Source organism: Arachis ipaensis, chromosome B1 (genome assembly GCF_059453495.1).
Source record: "Arachis ipaensis isolate K30076 ecotype BB chromosome B1, ASM5945349v1, whole genome shotgun sequence".
In the NCBI taxonomy this organism is placed as follows: Eukaryota; Viridiplantae; Streptophyta; class Magnoliopsida; order Fabales; family Fabaceae; genus Arachis; species Arachis ipaensis.
In genome coordinates this window covers 47,029,695-47,036,346 of record NC_142436.1, presented here as the reverse complement: position 1 = coordinate 47,036,346, position 6,652 = coordinate 47,029,695, and the positions used below count along the sequence as shown (strand labels likewise).

At 36.4% G+C, this 6,652-nt stretch overlaps 1 non-coding gene across 1 annotated transcript; it reads right to left on the bottom strand.

The window, feature by feature from the left end:
* Positions 1 to 1,096: 1,096 nt before the first annotated feature.
* LOC148576456 (small nucleolar RNA R71) lies at positions 1,097 to 1,204 on the bottom strand. The gene has a single exon (XR_015903133.1). It is a non-coding gene; the product is annotated as a small nucleolar RNA R71 (small nucleolar RNA).
* Between the last annotated feature and the right edge of the window lie 5,448 nt (positions 1,205 to 6,652).

Below are 6,652 nucleotides of genomic sequence, written 5' to 3'. Positions count from 1 at the left end.
TTTAAAATTCAAATCTTTTTCAAAACTAATTTTAATCATATCTTTTTATCATATCTTTTTAAATCATATCTTTTTCAAAAAAAATTGATTTTAAAATATCTTTTCTAACTTCTTATCTTCTTATCTTTTCAAAATTGATTTTCAAATCTTTTTCAACTAACTAATTGACTTTTTGTTTGTTTCTTATCTTTTTCAAAACCACCAAACTACTCTTCCCTCTCTAATTTTCGAAAATACCTCCCTCTTTTTCAAAAATTCTTTTTAATTAATTAATTATTTTAAATTTTAATTTTAATCTTATTTCCCCCTTAATTTTCGAAAATCATCAACTCCTTTTCAAAAATCATTTTCGAAAATTTCTCTCTCTCAACTTCTTCTATTTATTTAATTACTTACTAACACTTCTCCTCACCTCATATCTCTGCTCTTATCCTCACCCTTGTGTTTGGATTATCCATTCTTCTTCACTCTTATTCCCTTTCTTCTTCTACTAACAACAAGGGAACCTCTATACTGTGGTAAAAAGGATCCCTATTATTATTTTCTGTTCCCTTCTTTTTCATATGAGCAGGAGCAAGGACAAGAACATTCTTGTTGAAGCAAATCCTGAACCTGAAAGGACTCTAAAAAGAAAACTAAGAGAAGCTAAAATACAACAATCCAGAGACAACCTTACAGGAATTTTTGAACAGGAAGAGGAGATGGCAGCCGAAAATAATAATAATGTAAGGAGGATGCTTGGTGACTTCACTGCACCTAATTCCAATTTACATGGAAGAAGCATCTCAATTCCTGCCATTGGAGCAAACAACTTTGAGCTGAAACTTCAATTAGTTTTCTGATGCAGCAGAACTGCAGGTTTCATGGACTTCCATCTGAAGATCTTTTTCAGTTCTTAACTGAGTTCTTGCAGATCTGTGACATTGTTAAGACCAATGGGGTTGATCCCGAGGTTTACAGGCTTATGCTTTTCCCATTTTCTGTAAGAGACAGAGCTAGAGTGTGGTTGGACTCTCAACCCAAAGATAGCCTGAACTCTTGGGATAAGCTGGTCACGGCTTTCTTAGCCAAGTTCTTTCCTCCTCAAAAGCTCAATAAGCTTAGAGTGGATGTTCAAACCTTCAGACAGAAAGAAGGTGAATCCCTCTATGAAGCTTGGGAGAGATACAAGCAACTGACCAAAAAGTGTCCTTCTGACATGCTTTTAGAATGGACCATCCTGGATATATTCTATGATGGTCTATCTGAATTAGCTAAGATGTCATTGGATACTTCTGCAGGTAGATCCATTCACCTAAAGAAAACGCCTGCAGAAGCTCAAGAACTTATTGACATGGTTGCTAACAACCAGTTTATGTACACTTCTGAGAGGAATCCTGTGAGTAATGGGACACCTCAGAAGAAGGGAGTTCTTGAAATTGATGCTCTGAATGCCATATTGGCTCAGAACAAACTATTGACTCAGTAGGTCAATATGATTTCTCAGAGTCTGAATAGAATGCAAGCTGCATCCAACAGTACTCAAGAGGCATCTTCTGAAGAAGAAGCTTATGATCCTGAGAACCCTGCAATAGCAAAGGTAAATTATATGGGTGAACCTTATGGAAACACCTATAACCCCTCATGGAGAAATCACCTAAATTTCTCATGGAAGGATCAACAAACGCCTCAACAAGGCTTTAATAATGGTGGAAGAAATAGGTTTAACAGTAGTAAACCTTTTCCATCATCCACTCAGCAACAGACAGAGAATTCTGAGCAGAATCCATCTAGCTTAGCAAATTTAGTCTCTGATCTATCTAAGGTCACTCTGAGTTTCATGAATGAAACAAGATCATCCATTAGAAATTTGGAGGCACAAGTGGGCCAGCTGAGTAAGAAGATCACTGAAACCCCTTCTAGTACTCTCCCAAGCAATACAGAAGAGAATCCAAAGAGAGATTGTAAGGCCATTGATATAACCATCATGGCCGAATCTAAGGAGGAAGGGGAGGACGTGAATCCCAAGGAGGAAGACCTCCTGGGATGTTCAGTGATCAACAAGGAGTTTCCCTTTGAGGAACCAAAAGAATCTGAGGCTCATCTAGAGACCATAGAGATTCCATTAAACCTCATTATGCCCTTCATGAGCTCTGATGAGTATTCTTCTTCTGAAGAGAATGAGGATGTTACTGAAGAGCAAGTTGCCAAGTACCTTGGTGCAATCATGAAGTTGAATGCCAAACTATTTGGTAATGAGATTTGGGAAGATGAACCTCCCTTGCTCATCAATGAACTGAGTGATCTGGATCAACTGACATTGTCTCAGAAGAAACAGGATCCTGGAAAGTTCCTAATACCTTGTACCATAGGCACCATGACCTTTGAGAAGGCTCTATGTGACCTGGGGTCAAGAATAAACCTCATGCCACTCTCTGTAATGGAGAAACTAGGAATCTTTGAGGTACAAGTGATGAGCGGATACTTTATACGCTTTTTGACATTGTTTTTAGTATGTTTTTAGTAGGATCTAGTTACTTTTAGGGATGTTTTTAATAGATTTTGTGTTAAATTCACATTTCTAGACTTTACTATGAGTTTGTGTGTTTTTCTGTGATTTCAGGTATTTTCTGGCTGAAATTGAGGGACTTGAGCAGAAATCAGATTCAGAGGTTGAAAAAGGACTGCTGATGCTGTTGGATTCTGACCTCCCTGCACTCAAAGTGGATATTCTGGAGCTACAGAACTTGAAATGGCGCGCTTCCAATTGCGTTGGAAAGTGGACATCCAGGGCTTTCCAGCAATATATAATAGTCCATACTTTGGCCAAGAATAGATGACGTAAACTGGCGTTCAACGCCAGCTCTCTGCCCAAATCTGGCGTCCAGCGCCAGAAAAGGATCCAAAACCAGAGTTGAACGCCCAAACTGGCACAAAAACTGGCGTTCAACTCCACAAATAGCCTCTGCACGTGCTACACTTAAGCTCAGCCCAAACACACACCAAGTGGGTCCCGGAAGTGGATTTATACATCAAATACTTACTCATGTAAACCCTAGTAGCTAGTTTATTATAAATAGGACCTCTTACTATTGTATTAGGCATCTTTGGATTATCTTATGATCCTTTGATCACGTTTTAGAGGGCTGGCCATCTCGGCCATGCCTGGACCTTCACTTATGTATTTTTAACGGTAGAGTTTCTACACTCCATAGATTAAGGTGTGGAGCTCTGCTGTTCCTCAAAGATTAATGCAAAGTACTACTGTTTTCTATTCAATTCTTCTTATTTCGCTTCTAAGATATCCATTCGCACCCAAGAACGTGATGAAGGTGATGATTATGTGTGACGCTCATCATCCTTCTCCCTTATGAACGCGTGCCTGACAAACACTTCTGTTCTACATGAAATAAGCTAGAATGAGTATCTCTTAGATCTCCTAACCGAAATCTTCGTGGCGTAAGCTAGAATGATGGCGGCATTCAAGAGAATCCGGAAGGTCTAAACCTTGTCTGTGGTATTCCGAGTAGGATTCAATGATTGAATGACTGTGACGAGCTCCTAACTCGCGATTGCAGGGCGTTAGTGACAGACGCAAAAGGATAGTAAATCCTATTCCAGCATGATCGAGAACCGACAGATGAATAGCCGTGCCGTGACAGGGTGCGTGAGCATATTATTCACTGAGAGGATAAGATGAAGCCATTGACAAGGGTGATGCCTCCAGACGATTAGCCGTGCCGTGACAGGGCATTGGATCATTTTCCCGTGAGATGACCGAAAGTAGCCGTTGACAGTGGTGATGTATCACATAAAGCCAGCCATGGAAAGGAGTAAGACTGATTGGATGAAGATAGCAGGAAAGCAGAGGTTCAGAGGAACGAAAAGTATCTCCATTCGCTTATCTGAAATTCCTACCAATGATTTACATAAGTATCTCTATCCCTTTTATTGTTTATTTTAATCTAATAAAATATCATGTTTAAATCCGCCTGACTGAGATTTGCAAGGTGACCATAGCTTGCTTCATACCAACAATCTCCGTGGGATTCGACCCTTACTCACGTAAGGTATTACTTGGACGACCCAGTGCACTTGCTGGTTAGTTGTATCGAAGTTGTGACAATCATGAATTAAGATCAGAGCACCAAGCTTTGGAGCCATTACCAGGATTTGTTCGAGCCTGGAGATCACAACTTCGTGCACCAAGTTTTTGGCGCCGTTGCCGGGGATTGTTTGAGTTTGGACAACTGACGGTTCATCTTGTTGCTCAGATTGGGTAACTTTCTTTTCGTTTTCTTTTCAAAAATCTTTCAAAAATATTTTCAAAAAAAAAAATTTCTCTTTTGTTTTCGAAAAAAAATAAAAATGTTTTCAAAAATTTATTCAAAATTTTTAAGAATGAATTCTAGTGTTTCATGAAGCATGTGAAGCCTGGCTGGCTGTAAAGCCATGTCTAAATTCATTTGGACTGAGGCTTGCAATTTGTTATCAAGAGTAACTTAGTTGTTGCTCATCCAGCCGCTGCTGATCCATGATCACCTGCTGAAGCTTGGCTGGCCATTGGCCATGTCTAGTGTTTTGGACTGGAGCTTTCTTTGAAAGCTTGGCTGGCTAGTGATCCATGTCTAATTCCTGGACTGAAGCTTTAGACTAACATAGCAAGATTCCTGGAATTCATATTAAAAAATTTGGAATCCTTATTTTTCTTTTTCATATTAATTTTCGAAAAAATACAAAAAAAAAATCAGAAAATCATAAAAATCAAAAATATTTTTCTGTTTCTTGTTTGAGTCTTGAGTCACATTATAAGTTTGGTGTCACCTGCATATGCATCTTGCATTTTTCGAAAATATCATGCATTCATAGTGTTCTTCATGATCTTCAAGTTGTTCTTGGTAAGTCTTCTTGTTTGATCTTGATGATTTTTTGTTTTGTGTCTTTTCATGTTTTTCATGTGCATTCTTGAATTCTTAGTGTCTAAGCATTAAAGAATTCTAAGTTTGGTGTCTTGTATGTCTTCTTTGCATTAAAAATTTTTCAAAATTATGTTCTTGATGTTCATCATGACATTCAAAGTGTTCTTGGTGTTCATCTTGACATTCATAGCATTCTTGCATGCATCACATGTTTTGATCTAAAAATTTCATGCATTGCATTTTTTTTTGTGTTTTTCCCTTGCATCATAAAACTTCAAAAATCAAAAAAATATCTTTCCTTTTTTCTCTCATCAAATTCGAAAATTTGGATTGACTTTTTCAAAAATTTTTAAAATCAAATTGTTTTTCATGAGTCAAATCAAATTTTCAATTTGAAAATCTTATCTTTTTCAAAATCTTTTTCAAAAATCAAATCTTTTTCAAAATTCTTAGTTATTTTCGAAAATTCCAAAAATATTTTTCAAAAATCTTTTTCTTATTTTTATACCAAATTTTCGAAAATAACATAATCAATTAATGTTTTGATTCAAAAATTTGAAGTTTGTTACTTGCTTGTTAAGAAAGATTCAAACTTTGAGTTCTAGAATCATATCTTGTGATTTCTTGTGAATCAAGTCATTAATTGAGATTTTAAAAATCAAATCTTTTTCAAAAACTAATTCCTATCATATCTTTTCAAAAATATCTTCTTATCTTACCTTTTTCAAAAATATCTTTTCAAAATATCTTTTCTAACTTCCTAACTTCTTATCTTTTCAAAATTTGTTTCAACTAACTAACTAACTTTTTGTTTGTTTCTTATCTTTTTCAAAACTACCTAACTAACTCTCTCTCTCTAATTTTCGAAAATATCTTCCCTCTTTTTCAAAAATTTCTTTTTTATTAACTAATTATTTTTATTTTTTATTTAAAAAAAATTTCGAAAAAAATACTAACCTTTTTCAAAAACTATTTTCAAAAATCACTGACTCTTTTTCAAAAATTGTTTTTGAAAATTCACTTCCCCCTCTCATCTTCTTCTATTTGTTTATTGATGTCCTAACATCTTTCCTTCAACTCTCCAAAAATCCGAACCCCCTCTCTCTCTGAGTTCAGATTTTCTTCCCTTCTTTTCTTCTACTAACACAAGGATCCCTATACTGTGGTATAAAGGATCTCCATTATTATTATTATTTTTCTGTGCCTTCTTCTTTGTCATATGAGCAGGAGCAAGGACAAAAACATTCTTGTTAAAGCAGATCCAGAACCTGAAAGGACTCTGAAGAAAAAAATTAAGAGAAGCAAAAATACAACAATCCAGAGATAACCTTTCAGAAATTTTCGAACAGGAAAAGGAGATGGCAGCCGAAAATAATAATAATATAAGGAAGATGCTTGGTGACTTCACTGCACCTAATTCCAATTTACATGGAAGAAGCATCTCCATTCCTGCCATTGGAGCAAACAACTTTGAGCTGAAACCTCAATTAGTTTCTCTGATGCAGCAAAACTGCAAGTTTCATGGACTTCCATCTGAAGATCCCTTTCAGTTCTTAACTGAATTCTTGCAGATATGTGATACTGTTAAGACTAATGGAGTAGATCCTGAAGTCTACAGGCTCATGCTTTTCCCTTTTGCTGTAAGAGACAGAGCTAGATTATGGTTGGATTCTCAACCCAAAGACAGCCTGAACTCTTGGGATAAGCTGGTCACGGCTTTCTTAGCCAAGTACTTTCCTCCTCAAAAGCTGAGC